The following is a 23,677-nucleotide window of genomic DNA, read 5'->3' on the forward strand; positions in this document are numbered from 1 at the left end:
CAAGTTTCCAGTCACCGACAGTCCTGTGTCGGTATTGACGAGCCTAGGCGAAGCGTAAAGCTTTGTGTCGTGCAGTCATCAAGGGTACACGAGTGGGCCTTCGGCTCAGAAACCCCATATCGATGATGTTTCATTGAATGATTCGCACGTTGACACTTAAAATGATGACCTAGCATCTGCAGCAATTTGCGGAAGTGTTACACTTCTGTCACGCTGAACGATTCTCTTCAGTCGTCGTCAGTCGCGTTCGTACAGGATGTTTTTCAGCCGCAGCGATGTCGGAGATTTGATGTTTTACCGGATTCCTGATATTGACGGTATACTCGTGAAATGGTCATACGGAAATATCCCCTCTTCATTGTTACCTCTTAGATGCTGTGTCCCATCGCTCGTGCGCCGACTATAACACCACGTTCACACTCATTTAAATCTTGATAACCTGCCATTGTAGCAGCAGCAACTGATCTAACAGACATTTGCTGTCTTATATAAGCGTTGCCGACCACAGCGCCTTATTCTGCCTGTTTACGCATCTCTGTATTTGAATACGCATGCCTATACCAGTTTCCTTGGCGCTTCAGTGTATGTTCTACGGCCACTGTGTTCTTCTCTTTCCTTCACACTGCAATTGTCTCCTTCACTCTTTCTCTGCCACAATCACTATCTACTACCTTGCAGTATTTATTACTGTGGGGTGCGTACTGTAAGACCTCCGGTGCACACACCATCTGATTATTTGACTTGTCGCTCTAACGAAGTAGGCGAGTGTCAGCAATATGTCTCGTGGTCTTATCGTGGCGTGTTTATCTTCTGCCGTTAGGTCAGACGATAGAAATGCCACTTGCACGCTTAGAGAAGCAGGTTGACGGTGACCAACTTTAAACAGAACTTGATTAATTTTCACACTCCTTTATTAAAATAAGTGCAAGCATAAAAATAACGTAACTTGGTTCTGGATGCTATTTACAATTGACAGTCTGAAGTTCCTTTGGTCTTGGTACGTTAATCCTATTCTCGTTAATCTTATTCTCTGATGCTTGACAAAAGTGTCTATACATTTCTCCTCGAGGCTATGTACAGGAATATGATAATCTTATTAGGCGCAGACTCAAACTTGACTACAGACTAATACAGACTGACTAATCGGAGGTCTGTACACTCGTTATAATGCCTCGCGCGTTCAGGTATCACTGCGCGAGTGTGATCTGCGAGGAGAAAAAGGTTCTACGTTAGCGGATCGGCGGAAGCAGAATTTGGTCCGTCTTTGTGGCAGCGCCATCTCGTAATGCGGAGACGGACGAGCGCTGCGCCTGCGCTGTTGTGCTAAACCGGGCTCGCTCTAGTGGAAAAGTTGTGTACGCGCTGACTACGCGGAACTATGTACACAACAATTACTTTTCCCTCTCTTTCCCACTGCCACTGTCTCCTTCTCTCTCAGCATAAAAAAGCGAAAAATCTCTCACATGCCAATATTATTAGGAAATTTTTTAAAAAAGCTGAGGAAGGTAGAATGAGGCAGCTCGTACCCTACTTTTCAGTCACTCTTTTAAAGAGGAGCACACTCGCCTATCTTGTGCCCTGATAGGAACATTGTTCCACTTGTTCATTTCTTTTACCCTCTGCAGCAAGGCATGTCACTCATACGAAAAGACATTTATGGTTCAGTAAAATTTTGATAGTTTACTTGTGCGAATTTAAATACAACAAAATTAATTTAACTTGCACAAAAATTTTACATGTCTTTCAGTACTATAACTTGAGGTTGACAGAACCCTTCTGATGCTAACGGACACATTTACAGCATATATTTCCATGCTACGACATTTTATTATCTAGGTTTTCGCCTCACATGGGATTTTATGTGCATACTTTACTTGTACAAGTTGGATAATTTGAACCTCTGTATCCCGAAGTCGGATAAAGATATCAAGAAAACTCTAGGATTGGTCGATGTCCGGATTTCAGGAATACATCGTAACAATTACAGCCATTTGCTGTGCATAGCCATCTTGGAATCCGCAGCTCGGTTTCGGAACCCAAAAATTTTGTTTTGGTATGTTTCTCGGTAACGGACAAAATCGGTACTTCTAGATTAAAGTAGTTGCAATTTGTTGCCGTAAGTTATTTACAAATCCGCTGCTGACGGTGGAAAAATCGTGAAACACACTTTCTTCGGGTATTCTCAGACGCTGCCCATGAACTAAATGGTGCCTCCATAAATCCCTTAAGGCGCAACGTAGACCCCATCTAATGCAAAAAGAACCAAACGACTTTCTCAATTTGCATGAGCTGGAAAAAGTGTGTAATATTCAAAACTTGACCCTCTACCTGTAGGACAGTTGCAGTAAAACGATCGTCCTGTAGGGTATACAAATTGTCCCTAGCCCGAGGTCTATCCGAAACACTCAACCCTACCTTTCTATTACGAATATAGCCAGAGGTACGAGATCCGTAAAAATCCCGTTTTTATGCTCTTTGTTTTGCAACATACTGGTGGCTCATACTGTTGCATGGATACCGATATCGAGAAAGAATACCAGCCCCATGATGATTTCATGGAGTTGAACCTGAAGGAATAGTAATAAATGTTGGTTTGAAAACTATTGATGAAGACAGTTATCAGGAACCCTAGACCACTAAATCTACGGAAATGGATAATAACTGGACCGAGAAATACACGGCAAGAGAGAGAACTAGTATGACTGATGAACTAACAATATCGACTTCAAATGCTATTCAATAATGATGTGTGTACGCTCCATTTAATTTTATTTTTTAAATGGATTTATTTACTTTCACTTCACCTTAACACAAAAAGCTAAGTATTATACAAATAAACATAATACTTAGCCTTTTGTACACTTACGAAATACACTATGTGATCCAAAGTATCCGGACACCCCCAAAAACATAAGTTTTTTTTATATTAGGTGGATTGCGCTGCCACCTACTGCCAGGTACTTCACATCAGCGACCTCAGTAGTCATTAGACGTTGTGAGAGAGCAGAATGGAGCGTTCCGCGGAACTCACGGACTTAGAATGTGATCAGGTGAATGGGTGTGGCCGGCTAGGGTGGCCGAGCGGTTCTAGGCACTACAGTCTGGAACCGCGCGACCGCTACGGTCGCAGGTTCGAATCCTGCCTCGGGCATGGATGTGTGTGATGTCCTTAGGTTAGTTAGGTTTAAGTAGTTCTAAGTTCTAGGGGACTGATGACCTCAGATGTTAAGTCCCATAGTGCTCAGAGCCATTTGAACCATTTGAGCCAAGCTTTTTTGACCAAGATATTATGTCACATCAAGTAACTAGAGAGTTCTCGTGTAAGCCAACGTACCTCTTTCAAATCATTTCATTTCTTCATTTTTACGATACTTCCAGGACAATCACATACAAATAGGTATATTTTGGTTTGTGTTTACTTTTGAATGCAAAATATTTTCTGTATGTTTCTTGCAAAATCACCTTTTGATAGATCTGCCCAACACTGAATCTTGTTGACAGTCCTTCCAAATCATAACGACGTTTCTCAGCTATTGTCGTATACATTGTTTAGAAAAATGTTTTAGCAGGACTTGCAACAACATTTATAGAAAGTGCATTATTACAAGGTGGTTTCAACGCACCATATCTAAAGAAAACATTGCGCATTCAAGATTACGCACGAAATAAAATCAGAATTGTGTGACATTGGTGTGTAATAATAAAAGAAGCAAAGAAATAAAGTGGAAAGGAAGAGATAGACTGACTATGCTGGTGCTGGGGTAATGATCCTTTATTTTTCTGTATGATTCAAAATTTATTTTACAATAACAGTCTGGTATTTGCACACTGAGCACCCTGAGGGACCGGAAACCATGAGGGTTCGCCCCCAGGAATTCTGAGTCTCCTGATCCCTCCCCCCCCCCCCCCCTCCCATCCCCCACCACCAATCTCTCGTGGGGCATGATCATAAGCAAAATAGCAAAAGGTTCTTCCAAGATAAATTGAGTATCCAGAATATCATCGCGTAGACTGGTGCTAAACGGTAAAGCTAATAGAGTCTCACTACAGGAAGATGAAAACAGAGGTTTAGATATCTTTCTATCCGCGACAGGTTGTCACATAGAGTATGGACTGAATGGTTCAAATGACTCTGAGCACTTTAGGACTTAACATCTGAGGTCATCAGTCCCCTAGACTCAGAACTACTTAAACCTAACTAACCCAAGGACATCACACACATCCATGCCCGAGGCAGGATTCGAACCTGCGACCGTAGCAGCAGCGCGGTTCCGGAGCTAAGCGCCTAGAACCGCTCACCCACAGCGGCCGGCAGTGTGGACTGAAAATTGTGGTGGCGTGGGCATGACTCTTAAAGCCGTTACTCAGTTACAAGAAATTAACATTGCCACAAAATTATGTACAGAGCACCGAGTGTTTCCTCTAGAGGTAAAGTGCTGTAAATGCGGGCGTAGAGGTCTGTACAGAAGCGATGTTAGCAGACTGAATGCTGTAGGTGTAGATGAGTTGGACACTGAGCACAGGATCGTGAGAATCAAAGTCAGGTAGAACAACGTTGCCGAAAGCAGCCGTTAAATACAAATGTGTTTACTTCCACTGTCGGAACACATTCGTAATAGGACGTAACGCTGTATAGACATAGATGGAATGCTGCTTGGTAGGCTTTGTGGAGGGCAAGGAACGTAAATTTCTGGTAGACGCAGGTGCGCACATGTCAATCCACAGCCTGGACCTTGTAGGCAGGAGGAAACTTGGATATCCGTATTACAAGATGCATCGAGTTGGTGACACGTAGAATCGTTAGGTACGACGCTCCTAAGGTTTAGTATTGCGACTAAGAATTTTCGTGAGCGTATGAAAGTGTTACCGTACATGGGTGTAGATTATTCAGCGGTTCTTGCGCTAGACTTTCTCGACAAAATCTTGCTAAAATCGATCTTTCACAGTTTACAGTAGAACTCTGTTGGACTTGGTTTCCATTGTGGGATACAGTAGCAAGTGAGGCAATGTCACAAAACACACCACTCAAGAAGATGTAGCCAACTAAACTGCATACACGTACGCTAATGTTCGGTTTCCAGGATAAAACACCAGCAAGTACGGGGAAGCAATATACGGGGTGTATCAAAAAAATCAACATATCTGGCACAAATATTTCTGAAACTAATAAACATAAACAATGGATTTTGTTTTTTGATGAACGGGAAACTAAAAAAAAATTCATATATTTTCATAGGTATGGTGTGGATCTTCCTACAGCATTAGATGATGGCGTGAAAAATTCCGAGAGACAGGTGAGTACCGGGCGTGAGTCGTGCTTCGATAGCTCAGATGGTAGAGCACTTGCCAGCGAAAGGCAAAGGTCCCGAGTTCGAGTCTCGGTCGGGCACACAGTTTTAATCTGCCAGGAAGTTTCATATCAGCGCACACTCCGCTGCAGAGTGAAAATCTCATTCTGGAGAGACAGATTGTTTGTGTAACGGCGAATCGCTGGGCCGTCCCTTTGGGATGCATGGCATATGTCAATGCCGTATTCATACCGTTCTCACAATGCAGCGAGCATATCTTGAGTTACAGCTTGCACAGCTACTGTTATGTGATGTCTCCTGGTAACGGAGGCACATAAACTCCCACGAGAAAATAATCACATACAGTCACATCCGGTGACCTTGGAGGCCAGTAATGTAAGGCTGAATCATTTGGTGCAGTGCGTTTGTTTGTCACCTTCACGAAGAGCTTTCAGTAGTTGAATTTTGTACAGTTTCATGTGTAAACGTCGGCGCAACACTCGCCAGACGGACATCGGGGGCATGTTGAGCTGTCGAGGTGCACGGCGAACGGGTTTCAGCGGACTCCTTGTGAAACTATGGCGGATGCGTTCGACATCTGTCAGGCACTCGGGGACGGCCCAGCGATTCGCCGTTACACAAACAACCTGTCTCTCGGAATTTTTCACGCCATCATCTAATGCTGTAGGAAGATCCACACCATACCTAGTACGAAAGTCACGCTGAACAGTTATTGCTGACCTGTACTGCGCAAAATGCATAACACAAAACGCTTTCTGTTGTCCCGATAACATTTTTACCTGAACTGAAGTGAGCGCACACTGCTGCTACCTAGAGGGAACCACTTAAAACTCGAGAGTTTGATCTTTCCAACAGTGCGTTGTTCACATACATATCTCAAATAACATAATAGTTATAATTTTTAAAAATCGGATGCCGCGCGGTCTTGGGCGTCTTGTCACGGCCCGCTTGGCTCCTCCCGTCGGGGATTCGAGTCCTCTCTCGTGCATGGGTGTGTGTGTTGCCTTTAACGTAAGTTACTTTAAGTTTGGTTAAGTAGTGTGCAAGCTAAGTGACCGATGACCTCAGCAGTTTGGTCCCATAATTACACAGAATTGTGTAATTAATAATACAAATTTTAAGTGTGCCAGTAGTTAGTGATTTCAAATATTTCTAAAAAATAATTTTAACTGCACATCCAGAACTAGTACTTATCGATTATAACATCGAGACTAAAACACTTTATAAAGTAATTCATTTTCATAAATTTTAGCTTGAAATATAACATATTGTGCATAAAATTATATGGAAGTTTTCTGAATAGCAACTCAAATAATACTGACCTCTCCAAAATTCGGAAAATAATATTGGTATCGACAACTACTGTTGAGGAAAAGTAATCCTAGAGGAGGATGTCCCGTTACAAGTGACACCTGCAGTTCTAGGAACAGGCGATCCGGCTTCATAGCAGCTACACACAAGGGCGGATTTCCGCGATAGGTCTCGTTCGGGACGTCCGTGAGCTATCGCCGAGGCAGAACAGCGCACTCACTTTGGGTATCCAGCAATTTTTCCCACACGATTTTGAAGAAACTATTCTGTAAAAAAATTGTTTTGATCTGATTTGTTCTCAGCTGTCAAAAACTGTTTCAGGATTCTATTGCGTTTGCGATTGCATTAGGATGTTAGCGAGGCGACATAAAATAAAGTCCACTTTGTTTTGTCAAAAGAAGCAAATTGTAACATGGTAACAAGAAAAATGCAGATAATACAATAAATTCGCCACTGATGAGTGAGTGGTTTTCAGGTGACAGTAAATTTTAATTGCTACAAGTATAGCGTAGGGGGCAGACCAGTAACAACTTCGAAAACCTTATGCAGTTCTACCGTGAAATATAGTGTTCCGAAAATCGACACATGAATATTTCACAAACAAGATTGTAAGAAACAGGGCGTACACGGAGATAGTTGAAACATTTCTAGACACTACTCCAACTGTGAACCAAAGTGTTATAAAAACGAACAGCATTACCGAACACGGGAATACCTCAAAAACGTGCGAGCAGACGGCGTTTCCTAATGTGACCGAAAATCGCGATTTTGTAACGACTTTGTTTAGATTTAGAAACTAAGCCATACTGTAAATATATTTCACTGCAGGCAACTGATGATGTTTTATTTGAATAAAACGAAACGCATTTGGTGATAAAAATACACATTTTGTTGTAATATCAGAGACAGGTTTGTTGTTGTTGTTGTTGTGGTCTTCAGTCCTGAGACTGGTTTGATGCAGCTCTCCATGCCACTCTATCCTGTGCAAGCTTCTTCATCTCCCAGTGCCTACTGCAGCCTACATCCTTCTGAATCTGCTTAGTGTATTCATCTCTTGGTCTCCCTCTTCGATTTTAACCCTCCACGCTGTTCTCCAGTACTAAATTGGTGATCCCTTGATGCCTCAGAACATGTCCTACCAACCGGTCCCTTCTTCTAGCCAAGTTGTGCCACAAACTCCTCTTCTCCCCGATTCTATTCAATACCTCCCCATTAGTTATGTGATCTAGCCAACGTATCTTCAGCATTCTTCTGTAGCACCACACTTCGAAAGCTTCTATTCTCTTCTTATCTAAACTATTTATCGTCCATGTTTAACTTCCATACATGGCTACACTCCATACAAATACTTTCAGAAACGACACTATAGCACTTAAATCAATACTCGATGATAACAAATTTCTCTTCTTCAGAAACGCTTTCCTTCCCATTGCCAGTCTACATTTTATATCCTCTATACTTCGACCATCATCAGTTATTTTGCTCCCCAAATAGCAAAACTCCTTTACTACTTTAAGTGTCTCATTTCCTAATCTAATTCCCTCAGCATCACCCGACTTAATTCGACTACATTCCATTATCCTCGTTTTCCTTTTCTTGATGTTCATCTCATAGCCTCCTTTCAAGACACTGTCCATTCCGTTCAACTGCTCTTCCAAGTCCTTTGCTGTCTCTGACAGAAATACAATGTCATCGGCGAACCTCAACATATTTATTTTTTCTCCATGGATTTTAATACCTACTCTGAATTTTTCTTTTGTTTCCTTTACTACTTGCTCAATATACAGATTGAATAACATCGGGGACAGGCTACAACCCTGTCTCACTCTCTTCCCAACGACTGCTTCCCTTTCGTGCCCCTAGACTCTTATAACTGCCATCTCGTTTCTGTACAAATTGTAAATAGCCTTTCGCTCCCTGTATTTTACCCCTGCCATCTTTAGAATTTGATAGAGAGTATTCCAGTCAACATTGTCGAAAGCTTTCTCTAAGTCTACAAATGCTAGAAACGTAGGTTTGCCTTTCCTTAATCTAGCTTCTAAGATAAGTCATAGGGTCAGTATTGCCTACCGTGTTCCGACATTTCTGCGGAACCCAAACTGATCTTCCCCGAGGTCGGCTTCTACCAGTTTTTCCATTCGTCTGTAAAGAATTCGTGTCAGTATTTTGAAGCAGTGACTTATTAAACTGATAGTTCGGTAATTTTCACACCTCTCAACACCTGCTTTCTTTGGCAATGGAATTATTATATTCTTCTTCTTGATGTCTGAGGGTATTTCACGTGTCTCATACATCTTGCTCACCAGATGGTAGAGTTTTGTTAGGACTGTCTCTCCCAAAGCCGTCAGTAGTTCCAATGGAATGTTGTCTACGCCTTCGGCCTTGTTTCGACTCAGGTCTTTCAGTGCTCTGTCAAACTCTTCACGCAGTATCATATCTCCCATTTCATCTTCATCTACATCCTCTTCCATTTCCATGATATTGTCCTCAAGAACATCGCTCATGTATAGAACCTCTATATACTCCTTCCACCTTTCTGCTTTCCCTTCTTTGCTTAGAACTGGGTTTCCATCTGAGCACTTGATATTCATGTAAGTGGTTCTCTTTTCTCCAAAGGTCTCTTTAACTTTCCTGTAGGCAGTATCTATCTTACCCCTAGTGAGGTAAACCTCTACATCCTTACATTTGTCCTCTAGCCATCCCTGTTTAGCCATTTTGCACTTCCTGTCGATCTCATTTTTGAGACGTCTGTATTCCTTGTTGTCTGCTTCATTTACTGCATTTTTATATTTTCTCCTTTCATCAATTAAATTCAATATTTCTTCAGTTACCCAAGGATTTCAACTAGCCCTCGTCTTTTTACCTACTTGATCCTCTGCTGCCTTCACTACTTCATCCCTCAAAGTTACCAATTCTTCTTCTACTGAATTTCCCCAATTCCTGTCAATTGTTCACTTATGCTCTCCCTGAAACTCTGTACAACCTCTGCTTCTTTCAGTTTATCCAGGTCCCATTTCGTTAAATTCCCACCTTTTTGCAGTTTCTTCAGTTTTAATGTACAGTTCATAACCAATAGATTGTGGTCAGAGTCCACATCTGCCCCTGGAAATGTCTTACAATTTAAAACTCGGTTCTTAAATCTCAGTCTTACCATTATATAATCTATCTGAAACCTTCTAGTATCTCCAGGCCTCTTCCATGTATACAACCTTCTTTCATGATTCTTGAGCCAAGTGTTAGCTACGATTAAGTTATGCTCTGTGCAAATTTCTACCAGGCGGTTTCCTCTTTCTTTTCTTAGCCCCAAACCATATTCACCTACTACGTTTCCTTCTCTTCCTTTTCCTACTGTCGAATTCCAGTCACCCATGACTATTAAATTTTCGTCTCCCTTCACTACCTGAATAATTTCTTTTATCTCATCATACAATTCATCAATTTCTTCATCATCTGCAGAGCTAGTCGGCATATAGACTTGTACTACTGTCATAGGCGTGGGCTTCGTGTCTATCTTGGCCATAATATTGCGTTCGCTATGCTGTTTGTAGTAACTTACCCGCAGTCCTATTTTTTATTGATTATTAAACCTACTCCTGCATTATCCCTATTTGATTTTGTATTTATAACCCTGTATTCACTTGACCAGAAGTCTTGTTCCTCCTGCCACCGAGCTTCACTAATTCCCACTATATCTAACTTTAACCTATCCATTTCCCTTTATAAATTTTCTAACCTACTTGCCCGATTAAGGGATCTGACATTCCACGCTCCGATCCGCAGAACGCCAGTTTTCTTTCTCCTGATAACGACGTCCTCCTGAGTAGTCCCCGCCCGGAGATCCGAACATTTAATCATACAGTAAAGCTGCATGCCCTCGCAGTACCAGCACAGCAAGGCTGTTTTGGTTAGTGTTACAAGGCCAGATCAGTCAATCAACCAGACTGTTGCCCCTGCAACTACTGAAAAGGCTGCTGCCCGTCTTCAGGAACCACATGTTTGTCTGGCCTCTCAACAGATTCCCCTCCGTTGTGGTTGCACCTACGACACGGCTATCTGTGTCGTTGAGTCACACAAGCCTCCCCACCAACGGCAAGGTCCATGGTTCATGGGGGAGGGGGGGGGGGGGTTTAAGGTACTTTCAATAATTTCAAAAATTATCTCAGAAAGGCGTAGGCCTCTTGAAAAAAGAGTAAAATGGGATGGTGGGTGGTTCAAAATGGTTCTAATGGCTCTGAGCAGTATGCGACTTAACCTCTGAGGTCATCAGTCCCCTAGAACTTAGAACTACTTAAACGTAACTAACCTAAGGACATCACACACATCCGTGCTCGAGGCAGGATTCGAACCTGCGACCGTAGCGGTCGCGCGGTTCCAGACTGAAGCGCCTAGAATCGCTCGGTCACTCCGGCCGGCGGTGGGGGGCGGGATGCATTCTACAAACCAACACTATGGTGAGCGCAAAGAAAATGTTGCTAGCACTATGTTAATTATTGTAGGCTTTTTCCTGTAACTATATTATAGTCATTATTTTATAGGTATTACGAATTTTCAAGGGCTCAAGAATGTCCTCTTCCTAGCATTTTGAATCTTCATGGTTCTCCGAGGAATGCCCACGATTCTGAATCAGTTCTATGTATCTGCAATGTGGCCTTTCGGTAATCCACTTTTGATTCATTTTGTGCGATTTTTCTTTCGAGAAATATATGAATACATAGCATACGAACAGCTGGCGACTACTACAATTTTCTTCAAACCATTGCCCATACTTTCTCTCGAAGATATAAACTGCTTTCAGAATGCGAAGATATGCTACGATAAATAAAATGCCTATGCAACGCCGTACTGTGCAACATGCTTGTATTGAGACACGCTCGCAGCTACTAAAATCCGTCGCCTGTGGTCTCTGGCCTGTCAAGCATGTACCACAGTCCTGGATCTCCGGATAAATCATGAATATTCATTGATTTGCTCCCACACACGACGGACGCAGCCCGCGGGCCGACGACGGGCCTCGGATCGGCGAACCAGAACCGACAGAGGTACGTGCGGAAATGACCTGCAGTTATGTCCCATCGCGGAAATCCGCTCGTGTGTCGCCAGCTAATGGAAGCTTTGCTACAATGGTTTATGGACTTACTTAATACGAATGGTCCTTTACCAATAACATATGTTGCCCAGCAGCTTATATCTATGAGCCAGTTTATAGAAAGCCATACCACATAGCGAAGGATCACCAACCCTTAATGGAGGTGTTCATAGGCCAACAATTGGCAAAGGGGATAATAGAGCATAGTGATAGCCCATGGAGGTCAGTATCGTCCTTGTTCCGAAAAAAATCACCGGATGGACCTAAGAAGTATAAATTCTGTTGTGATCACCATTACTTGAGTGCGAAAACTGTTGCTTGTGCATATCTAGTCCCCAGTATTATGGAAACATTAGGCAGCTCAGGACAGTGCCAGTACGTTACAACAACGGATTTAAGAAGCATACATCACTAGCTAGTAGAGGTAGTCCCAGAAGACAGACTGAAGACAGCTTTATGGTCCCACAGGGGTATCACAAGTATAGAATGGTGAAATTTTGGCTTAAAAAGGCGCCATCCACATTTCAAAGGTTGTGAGATGGGGTCCTACATGGTTTAAAGTCATAAACATGCATGGTATATTTGGAAGATACAGTTGTATTCTGGAATGAAATGCAAGAGTATGCAAAATGCTTGGGACATGTATTGAGCTGGCTACAATCAGCATATGTGATACTTAGCATAGATAACTGCCGTTTTGTACAGATGCAGGTGAACTACCTCAGACGTGTAATTAGCGAGAATACTGCTCAAATTGTCCTCAATTAACAGAAGCAGTCCGGGACTTCACAATGCCACAGACCACCAAATGTCTACAGTCACTCCTTAGTTTATGCTAATACTATTGCAAATTCGTTAAGAATTTTACACAGATCACAGTTCACAGTTACCGAAAAAGCGTGTGAAATTCCACTGACCAGCGGAATGTCAAATCGCATTTGAAACATTGAAGACAGCATTAGTTTCTGGTCCAGTACTAATTTTTCCTGATTTTAGGAGGGAATTTATCTTCTCACACTATACCAGCAGTGGGTCTGTTTGTTGTATTCTTTTAGCCAGAATATCAATGGGTGAACATCCAGTAGTGTATGCTTCAAAGCAGCTGAACAGAGCGGAGCGTAATGACTCCGATGCAGAACAGGAAACGCTAGCGTTTATTTATGGGACAAATATTTTTGTTGTTACTTATATGGACGGAAGTTTGGGGTTGTAAAGGATCACAAAAAACATGGCTCTGAGCACTGTGGGACTTAACATCTGAGGTCATCAGTCCCCTAGAACTTAGAACTACTTAAGCCTAACTAATCTAAGGACATCACATACATCCATGCCCGAGGGAGGATTCGAAACTGCGACCATAGTGGTCGCGCGGTTCCAGACTGAAGCGCCTAGAACCGCTCGGCCACTCCGGCCGGCAAGGGATCTCACATCATTGAAATGGCTGTTGGGATCAAAAGACCCTTCAAGCAGATCAATGAGGTGGGCAATCAAATTTAGTGAGTTTTATTAAGAGGTGATTCATAAACTGGGCAGGAAACACACAAATGCAGATATATTGAGCAGAAAGGTTGCAGAGCTGAATGCACTAAAGAAAAGTGTAATGGCGTGGCAGAGAGCACTGGCATCCGACAAAGTCTATCACGCATTCAGGTCAAAATGGTTCAAATGGCTCTTAGCACTATGGGACTTAACTTCTGAGGTCACCAGTCCCCTAGAACTTATAACAACTTAAACCTAACTAACCTAAGGACATGACACACATCCATGCCCAAGGCATGATTCGAACCTGCGACCGTAGTGGTCGCGCGGTTCCAGACTGTAGCGCCTAGAACCGCACGGTCACCATCGCCGGCCATTCAGGTCACAACCACAGTTCATGATACATGAGAGCTCACTCTGCAGAATGACAAACTGTGGACGATGAATAGTTGTTCTGGCAGTGTTCAATGATGAGGTGTTGCGACAAGTGCATGACTATATGTTGTCAGTTCATGAAGGACAAAGAACATTGGAGAGATGAGTCACTAAAAGGCTGTTGTGGAGAACAAGAAAGTGTGATGTTGAGCAGTATGTTAAGGACTGTGTACTTTGTACACAAAGGGCGCAACATAGTCATCAAAAACTCCATTTTTTAAGATTACCAGAGGCGTCTAAACCTTTCCACATGTTTGGACCTGACATTTTGAAACCGTTCAATACAACATCCACTGAAAATAAATACACACTAACAACTATAGATTATTTTTCAAGGTTCCTGGCTGTGGTGGGGATTCCTGATCAACAGGTTAATACACTGGCTCAGGCTGCAGTTACATTTGGTGTACCTGATAGCTTAGTTATGAGTCATGGTATGAATATTGTATCAGACCTAATGGAGCAGTAAAGTCATGTACTTCGTATCCAGAAGTTATGGGCAACACCGTTGCATCCATAAACTAATGCCAGAATCGAGAAAGTTCGTGGAACCATCTCTAAAATGTTGTTATTACGTAAATATCTAGCACAATGGCAGGAATACACACCTAAAATACGTAGTTCAAAAAAAATGGCTCTGAGCACTGTGCGACTTAACTTCTGAGGTCATCAGTCGCCTAGAACTTAGAACTACACTCCTGGAAATTGAAATAAGAACACCGTGAATTCATTGTCCCAGGAAGGGGAAACTTTATTGACACATTCCTGGGGTCAGATACATCACATGATCACACTGACAGAACCACAGGCACATAGACACAGGCAACAGAGCACGCACAATGTCGGCACTAGTACAGTGCATATCCACCTTTCGCAGCAATGCAGGCTGCTATTCTCCCATGGAGACGATCGTAGAGATGCTGGATGTAGTCCTGTGGAACGGCTTGCCATGCCATTTCCACCTGGCGCCTCAGTTGGACCAGCGCTCGTGCTGGACGTGCAGACTGCGTGAGACGACGCTTCATCCAGTCCCAAACATGCTCAATGGGGGACAGATCCGGAGATCTTGCTGGCCAGGGTAGTTGACTTACACCTTCTAGAGCACGTTGGGTGGCACGGGATACATGCGGACGTGCATTGTCCTGTTGGAACAGCAAGTTCCCTTGCCGGTCTAGGAATGGTAGAACGATGGGTTGGATGACGGTTTGGATGTACCGTGCACTATTCAGTGTCCCCTCGACAATCACCAGAGGTGTACGGCCAGTGTAGGAGATCGCTCCCCACACCATGATGCCATGTGTTGGCCCTGTGTGCCTCGGTCGTATGCAGTCCTGATTGTGGCGCTCACCTACACGGCGCCAAACCACGCATACGACCATCATTGGCACCAAGGCAGAAGCGACTCTCATCGCTGAAGACGACACGTCTCCATTCGTCCCTCCATTCACGCCTGTCGCGACACCACTGGAGGCGGGCTGCACGATGTTGGGGCGTGAGCGGAAGACGGCCTAACGGTGTGCGGGACCGTAGCCCAGCTTCATGGAGACGGTTGCGAATGGTCCTCGCCGATACCCCAGGAGCAACAGTGTCCCTAATTTGCTGGGAAGTGGCGGTGCGGTCCCCTACGGCACTGCGTAGGATCCTACGGTCTTGGCGTGCATCCGTGCGTCGCTGCGGTCCGGTCCCAGGTAGACGGGCACGTGCACCTTCCGCCGACCACTGGCGACAACATCGATGTACTGTGGTGACCTCACGCCCCACGTGTTGAGCAATTCGGTGGTACGTCCACCTGGCCTCCCGCATGCCCACTATACGCCCTCGCTCAAAGTCCGTTAACTGCACATACGGTTCACGTCCACGCTGTCGCGGCATGCTACCAGTGTTAAAGACTGCGATGGAGCTCCGTATGCCACGGCAAACTGGCTGACACTGACGGCGGCGATGCACAAATGCTGCGCAGCTAGCGCCATTCGACGGCCAACACCGCGGTTCCTGGTGTGTCCGCTGTGCCGTGCGTGTGATCATTGCTTGTACAGCCCTCTCGCAGTGTCCGGAGCAAGTATGGTGCGTCTGGCACACCGGTGTCATTGTGTTCTTTTTTCCATTTCCAGGAGTGTACGTAAACGTGACTAACCTAACGACATCAGACACATCCATGTCCGAGGCAGGATTCGAACCTGCGACCGTAGCGGTCGCTCGGTTCCAGACTGTAGTGCCTAGAGCCGGCCGCGGTGGTCTCGCGGTTCTAGGCGCGCAGTCCGGAGCCGTGCGATTTAGCTACGGTCGCAGGTTCGAATCCTGCCTCGGGCATGGATGTGTGTGATGTCCTTAGGTTAGTTAGGTTTAAGTAATTCTAAGTTCTAGGGGACTGATGACCACAGCAGTTTAGTCCCATAGTGCTCAGAGCCATTTGAACCATTTTTGTAGTACCTAGAACCGCACGGCCACTCCGACCGGCACGTAGTTCACGTTTATAATTCTATAGTAAATACAGCTACAGATCGGCACCATTCGATGTTGGGTATGCTAGGAAGATATTACTTACTTTGGTTTCATGATTCCTAAATTGGGGCCTAACCGTGAATCAGTCCAAAAATTTGCAAAGAGGATGCCAGGGGTGTAGCAGGAGGCAGAACAAGCCAACACTAAAGCCTTGAAACGACGAGGAAAGCTAGAGCAACGTGTAGGGAAACTACCACAATATCGGGGGTCAATGGGTGTTAGTCACTAATTCTTGAGATGACTTCTCCAGTGAACGTTAAAGTACAGTTTCTGAGTAGAAAAGCAACTAAGAAAGTTAAAAAGATGCACATAGCATACCCTATACATTGATCTCACACCACAATTAGTAATATTTTTAGGTTTAGTTATGTTATTTCTAATAGCTGTCCGCCTGCATGGCTATGTGGTAACATGCTTCCCAACCAAGCAGGGGGCTTGGGTTCGATTCCCGGCTGGGTTGTAGATTTTCTCTGTTCGTGGACTGTATTGTGCTGTCATCATCATCTCATCATCACTGACGTGCAAGTTGGCCAATGTGGAAATAAGACTTGCTCCTGGCGGCCGAACTTTCCCGGACAGGGCCTCCAGACAAACAACACCACACGATCGTTTCACTTCATTTCTAAGAGCTGTTTAATAAATGTGTTACTTTTTCTATTACTGTTCGAGTGTAATGTGACTTTTTGTTTATATTGGTAATGGTAGGTGATCACAGATGTATTGGATATGAGTTATTTCATGGTTGTTTTATTTTGCACACGTGTTTTCGCAGAAGGGAGGGAATGACGGAAGTTCCTTTCATCAAATGGCAGATTACCAGGGACTGCTGCACAGGTTGTTGTATTCCCAATGTTGCTGTATGCCATCAACAGAGAACCAACCCATAGTTTCCATTTAACAGTTACTCAGCTGTGTTCCTTTCTAGACAGCCGGGTTTGCTATTAACCAGTCATCAACGGACACTGAAGTTGTTTGTCGATGTCTGGGAAATGAGGAACGAAATTCGCAGATTGCAGAATGCATTCGCGGAATTACAGAGATAATCAGAAGGGGACAAAATCCTCACCGAGGTACTAGGCGAGTAGTAGGACTTGAGACTACCATATGGCAAGCTGAGAGTTAAGCTGACACACATAACTGACATTGTACCATGGATGCAAGTTCGAAGGAAAAAAGGATCGTTAGACGCAGGAGGAAAAATATTAAAGACCGTGTATGGAATGGTGGATAAAGAAGATATTCAGAAGTTGAATGGCATGGTTGGACAAGTATAACCAACAGCAGGCACCACCAAAACCGTAGTAGAGCAGCATAGTACGCAATTGGGGAATTCTAATTAACATCAAAATGGTATGTAAGTCAACCTCGGAGTTAGTCCTGTACACCCAGGATACAATGAAAACAATCAACAGTGATTTGGGAGAAATACAAAATCGGTTGAGCTTCCTAGACACCAAAATAGCATTAGAGAGACTATTACTGGTATTAGCAGATAGACTCAATAATGCGGAATTGGGAGTAGTACATGTGGCAGATTACCTTGCGATAAACAGACAACTGCGTTCGGTACTATTACCTCCACAGTTCCTGGCAGGGTAGAAAAAAACGCTGTTAATGGCACTAGGGAACCTACAGGAGAGTCTAAGAGAAAGCATCACCATTTGTTCAGCCAGGGACGTGTAGACTGACACGCGGATACGCTAAGTGCTTTTACTTTTAGGGAAAGAGCCGCAACAGAATGCCAGAAGGAAATATTGGCCATTTAGCCTCATTTTCAGAAAGTAGGAGCACATTGGGTCTGCTCGGTTTTGGCACCGGAAACTGTAATCATGAATTGCTATGAGACAGGGAAACCTATGGTAATGGTAAAATTCGAGTTATGTAGATATGTAGGTGAACAGCACAACTGGTGAGAAAGCTGCGTCGAACGACCGCCACCTAGCTACAATCTCGGATACGACTGGACTCTAATTAATCCGCACTTTATTGTATTGGCCAGAGAAACCGTTGGAAGTACTGCCAGCACAAAATTTAACATATCTCAACAATACCCTATGTTGTCGTCATTTACACTCATTAGATAAGTTGATTGCATCTCGGCAATGGAACATTTTCATGAGACAAATGTTCCAACACATTCACCAATCACAAAAGAATCAATGTCGAATTACCACAACTACACTACTGGCCATTAAAACTGCTACACTAAGAAGAAGTGCAGATGATAAACGGGTATTCATTGGACAAATATATTATACTAGAACTGACATGTGATTACATTTTCAATCAATTTTGGTGTATAGATCCTGAGAAATCAGTACCCAGAATAACCACCTCTGGCCGTAATAACGGCCTTGATACGCCTGGGCATTGCGTCAAACAGAGCTTGGATGGCGTGTACAGGTACAGCTGCCCATACAGCTTCAACACGATACCACAGTTCATCAAGAGTAGTGACTGGCGTATTGTGACGAGCCAGTTGCTCAGCCGCCATTGACCAGACGTTTTCAATTGGTGAGAGATCTGGAGAATGTGCTGGCCAGAGCAGCAGTCGAACATTTTCTGCATCCAGAAAGGCCTGTACAAGACCTGCAACATGCGGTCGTGCATTATCATGCTGAAATGTAGGGTTTCTCAGGAATCGAATGAAGGGTAGAGCCACGGGTCGTAACACATCTGAAATGTAACGTCCACTGTTCAAAGTGCCGTCAATGCTAACAAGAGGTGGCCGAGACGTGTAACCAATGGCACTCCATACCATCACGCCGGGTGATACGCCAGTATGGCGATGACGAATACATGCTTCCAATGTGCGTTCAGCGTGATGTCGCCAAACACGGATGCGACCATCATGATGCTGTAAACAGAACCTGAATTCATCCGAAAAAATGACTTTTTGTCATTCGTGCACCCAGGTTCGTCGTTGAGTACACCATCGCAGGCGCTCCTGTCTGTGATGCAGCGTCAAGGGTAACCGTATCCATGGTCTCCGAGCTGGTAGTCCATGCTGCTGCAAACGTCGTCGAACTGTTCGTGCAGATGGTTGTTATGTTGCAAACGTCCCCACCTGTTGACTCAGGGATCGAGACGTGGCTGCACGATCCGTTACAGCCATGCGGATAAGATGCCTGTCATCTCGACTGCTAGTGACACGGGGCCGTTGGGATCCAGCACGGCGTTCCGTATTACTCTCATGAGCCCACCGATTCCATATTCAGCTAACAGTAACTGGATCTCGAGCTACGCGAGCAGCAATGTCGAGATATAATAAACCGCAATCGCGATAAGTTACAATACGACCTTTATCAAAGTCGGAAACGTTATGGTACGCATTTCTCCTCCTTACACGAGGCATCACAACAACGTTTCACCAGGCATTGCCGGCTAACTGCTGTTTGTGTATGAGAAATCGGTTGGAAACTTTCCTCATGTCAGCACGTTGTGGGTGTCGTCACCGGCGCCAACCTTGTGTGGATGCTCTGAAGAGCTAATCATTTGCATATCACAGCATCTTCTTCCTACCTGTTAAATTTCGCGTCTGTAGCACGTCATCTTCTTGGTGTAGCAATTTTAATGGCCAGTAGTGTATAAACATTACAACAAGGAGTCGTTCTGTGTTTTTGATAGCAATTTGCCTACTTTACGTTTTCCTCAGACATGAAAGTACCTACTATCCAGACGTATAGGCACACCAGATACCTGTCAGGTGGTTAACTGACATAACCCAGAAAGTATAGACTAAGAAAAACTGTAAATTTATGTTAGCCTATAAGGATGGAAATAGGAATGATACGGCGGTGCTTCGAAAAGGGTTCAGTGAAGCAAAACTTAGGAATAATAATAAAGATTTGAGTAAGAAAAGAGAGAGCCATGTGGGTCAGCTCATATGAGCAAAAAAGTTGGTGCATTGAGTACAGTGTACAGTTGTGTATGTAAAGCTATGAGACTTGCAGTGGATGTTAGAGAAAAATCGGGATGAAATCTTTGCAAGAATGGGGGAGTGTTGCGCAACAGAATGAATTCGGCGTGCAAGCCTAAAATTTTTACAGGCTTACCCAGCGATCTTAGAGCCTAGGAGGTTCTAGCTTGTGTTTGATGTGCCAGTCGGAATATCAACATGGCGCACCGCTGACGTAGCAGAGGCAAGGTATCAGGTGATCATTGCCGCACAACCCGAGAGTGAGAGCAGTAAAAGAGCAATGCTGTAATACAACATAACAAGTAGGTATGAAGTGACACAGTGTAACTTCCAGAGCCAGGGCACCACTGCAGTAGTCAACCGCTGCAAAAAGACGCACCGGCAGCTATGAAATATAAAGTTTTAAGAAAAATATTCGGCGAAAAAATTTGATTCTTGTGCGTCTTAAATTGTTCAAATGGCTCTGAGCAATATGGGACTTAACATCTGAGGTCATCAGTCCCCTAGAACTTAGAACTACTTAAACTTAACTAACCTAAGGACATCACACACATCCATGCCCGAGGCAGGATTCGAACCTGCGACCAGAGCAGCAGTGCGGTTCCGGACTGAAGCGCCTAGAACTGCTCGGCCACAGCGGCCGGCAACAATGAACTTTCGAGTTACCATTTGTCTAGGTAACATATTTAAGTGATTAAGATTACAAGATCGTGGTTAATGTAAGCGCGACATAGCCCATTGCAAATGTGAAATGCTGATACATTAATAACCAGTGTAGCTGCCAGAATGTTGCACGCAAGAATTCAAACGTGCATGCCGTTGTACTTGATCAGTCAACGCAGGGATGGTTAATGCTGTTTGTGGATGACACTGGAGTTGAATTGGAGGTAGATCTGGTGATCGAGCAGGTCAAGGCAACATGTCGGACACTTTGTAGAGAATATCGGATTATAACAGCGGTATGTGGGCGAGCGTTATCCTGTTGCAAAACAACCCCTGGAATGTTGTTCATGAACAACAACACGACAGGTCCAGTCATGTTATTTACGTACAATTTTGCAGCCAGGGTGCGCGGAATAACTGCTAGAGTGTTCCTGCTGTCATACGAAATGACACCCCAGAAGATGTCTAGCACGAGGAGAAATTCTTTCAGGCCCTCAAATGGCCTCCTCCTAGTCAACACACGGCCATTACTGGCACCAAGGCAGAACTAGCTTTTATCAGAAAACACAACAGTCCTACATCGTGCCCTCAAATTAGCTCTCACTTGCACTACTGAAGTCGCAAATGTCGGTGGTTTGTGGTTAGTGGAACGTACGCAACAGGGCGTCTAGTCGGAGCTGTTCTTGGAATAACTAATTTCTAACAGTTTGTTGTGGCAGTGTTGTGCCAATTGCTGCTCAAATTGCTGCAGCACATGCAGTATGATGCGCCAGAGCCATACGCCAAACACGATGGTCTTCCCTCTCGTTAATGCCACGTGGCAATCTAGAGCCCGGTTGTCTTGTGACCGTACGTTCTTGTGACCCCAGCCAGTTGCCAGCGATCATTTACAGTGGCTACATTCCTGCCAAGTCTTTTTGTAATATCGCAAAAGGAACATCGAGTGTCTCGTAGTTCTATTACACGAGCTCGTTCAGCAAAAGTAACATGAGCTTCTCGTAACCCTATTACACAATGTCGTTCAAATTCAGTGAGGTGCTGATAATGACGTCTTTGTCGTCTTAAAGGCATTACTGACTAACACCAACTCACCACATTCAATCTCAAAGGTAAATAACGCTCGCGACCGTTAAAGCATGTACAGGGTGGTCCAAAAGTCCGGAAACACACTCATAAAATTCAAATGGAGTAGCAATCAAGGAAACAGAGTCCCTAGACACGAGGAACGGGAAGGGGGAAACTTTATAGACTATGCCACCAACATGGCGGCCATCTCGAAAGCCGCCATCTTGGATTCAACTCCAAAATTTCAAATGAGAATGTGGTCATGTGACATATCAAAGAGATAGAGAATTTCACCAGAAAAACAATGCCATTGTTATTTTAAACATAGCTTTATTCATTCTCGGGTTATAGCCAGTTGCATGTGGCAGCGGTGGGACGCTCGGCAGCATGTGTGTTATGTGCCGAAGTTACATTATGCCGATGTTACACAGAGACCACGTGAGACCACCAACAGACATAGGAATGTCTCGATATGATGTCCATTATGTTGAATTGTTAATGCCATCCTCCGAACCCAGTCCTGATGAACCAACACATCTGGCTGAATTTGACCACACGCATCAACAATGCGCTGCTTTAGATGATGCAAATCGTGTATTTTCACAGAATAAACCAGTGCTTTGACATGACCCCAAAGATAATAATCGAAAGTAGTCAAATCTGGTGAACGTGGTGGCCACTCCACAGCACCCCTACGACCAATCCACTTTTGGGGGAACTGCACATCCAGGTATGCTCGCACATTGTGCCCATAATGTGGTGGGGCTCCATCATGTTGGAAGAATTCCGGAAATGTCCTGTCCTCCGTGAACAACGAGGGAAACACTTCTTCATTCAATAAACTCAGATAACTGTTGGCTGTTAACGTACCATCAATAAAAAATGGTCCAACGACTTTGGTACCCCACAAACCACACCAGACCATCACTTTTTGTGAGTCGACCGTTTTGGAAGCATCAATCCAGTGCGGATTAGTGTCGGACCTGTATCTGAGATTCTGCTTGTTCACTTCACCATTCATAAAGAAATTGACTTCATCACTGAACAGCACCTGATAGGGGAAACGTGGGTTTATCTGCAACTGCTGTGTCACCCATTCTGCGAATTGTACCCAACAGTCTGGGTCCTCCTCGTTCAGGTGTGGGAGCAACTGAATTTTGTACGGGTGCCACTTGTGCTGCGATAAAATTCGAAGTATGGAGGTACGGCTAACCCCACATTCTTATGACAGGCAATGAGTACTCCGTTGCGGACTATTACTAAATGATGCCAACACACTCACTGTTGTTGCTTCGTGGGTGGCGGATTTTGGTCTTCCAGCCTTAGGTTTATCTGCGACAGAACCTGTTGCTCAGAATTTGGCCAAAAGCTTGGCAACTGCGCTGTGAGTGATGGGCTGTCTGGTTGGGTGACGACTGTTGAAATCCTCAGCAACGACCCGTGTGCTTCTTTCTCCCAATATCAAGATGATTTCAATGCATTCTTCATGTGTTAAGGACCATGTAAATAAAGAAACAATGATTAAAACGTTAGCATGAGTAAATGATACCTAACAGTTAAACACGTGTAACATATCAGGCATGGGATAGCCACTTTGCACCGTTTCAGACTCCATTTTCTGACTTCTCAGTACATAATACTCACACTGCCGAGCATCCCACTGCTGCCGCAAGTAATTGGCTATAACCCGAGAATGAATTAAGCTATGTTTAAAATAACAACGGCATTGTTTTTCTGGTGAAATTCTCTATCTGTTTGATATGTCACATGACCACATTCCCATTTGAAATTTTGGAGTTGATTCCAAGATGGCGGCTTTCAAGACGGCCACCATGTTGGTAGCATAGCCTATAAAGTTTCCCCCTTCCCGTTTCTCGTGTGTAGGGACTCTTTCCTTGATTGCTACTC

The sequence above is a fragment of the Schistocerca gregaria genome, chromosome X (genome assembly GCF_023897955.1).
Source record: "Schistocerca gregaria isolate iqSchGreg1 chromosome X, iqSchGreg1.2, whole genome shotgun sequence".
NCBI lineage: Eukaryota > Metazoa > Arthropoda > Insecta > Orthoptera > Acrididae > Schistocerca > Schistocerca gregaria.